The sequence below is a fragment of the Aptenodytes forsteri genome, unplaced genomic scaffold, assembly GCF_000699145.1.
Source record: "Aptenodytes forsteri isolate BGI_AS27 unplaced genomic scaffold, ASM69914v1 Scaffold53, whole genome shotgun sequence".
NCBI lineage: Eukaryota > Metazoa > Chordata > Aves > Sphenisciformes > Spheniscidae > Aptenodytes > Aptenodytes forsteri.
In genome coordinates this window covers 5,997,723-5,998,810 of record NW_008795909.1, presented here as the reverse complement: position 1 = coordinate 5,998,810, position 1,088 = coordinate 5,997,723, and positions in this window count along the sequence as shown.

The following is a 1,088-nucleotide window of genomic DNA, read 5'->3' as shown; positions in this document are numbered from 1 at the left end:
AGTTGAAGAGTTGTTCCACTGTTTTGGGAAGCTACAGTACAGTTACAAACCTGTGTAACTGAAAGATCAGGGCCCAGCTCAAGAAGTTGATAGCCTTTGTTAATTAATCCTGCTACAAATGTCTGCGGTAGAAGTCATTGTTGCTATCTTTATCTAAATCTCATGGTGTTTGCCTTTTTTTAACCAGTTGAATTAGACTTACAGTGATCAAGAGGAGAGAAAAATCTCACTAGCTATTCTGTATTAGATCTACAGTTTTACAAGATACATCCTGAGCGTGACATGAATTATCAGTTGGGTGGAACACTGAAACTATTCTTACAATTACAACCTATCCCATCTCGTATGACGACTGTCTGATGAGCTTGTATTTATGCATCTTTTAGATGCATAAATTTGGAAAGAAACAGCTATAGCTTGTATAGTTCCACACCTTATATGAAAACAGCAAAGCGTTAGCTAAGCCTACACGTACATACACCTCCGCAGGACTGGGACTGTGTGGTCTAAACAAATTTATTTACTGTTTTGATTCCTGCTGTCTAGTTTTGCCAATACACGTATGGGATCCGTGAGCAGCTCCACTGACGGCGCGAGCCCTGTGCTCTCGAGCTTAGGCATGGGATGAGTTACCTATAGAGGAGGCAGCCGATCAGATTTATATACGTTTTTAGCTGTTCATTGAGGGTGTTATCACTGACAGTGGCATCAAGTGTGGCCAGACATCTTCGCAGTTCGCGGCCTGAGCTTCATTTGACAGTGGTACTTGGTTCATTTCAGTCGACTGGGGAGAAAACCCTGTAATAAAATGGATTCTAAACCCGGATTTTTTTATCGAAGAGCTCGATTTTGCAAAGCTTAAACTTTGTTACTGGGAGTTTTTTCAGACAGGAAAGCATCCTTTAATCGTCGCTTTTAACACCGCCCAACGTCATCCCAAAGTTGAAGGCAGAAAAAAAAGCTGTTGTTTAAAAAGAAATGCGGAATAACAATGACAAGACACCCCCCCCACCCCACCCCCCCGGGAGAGAGGTTACGAGTGTAACGAAGGCAGCGGCGAGCAGGAAACCCGCTCGGAGCGGGCGGCG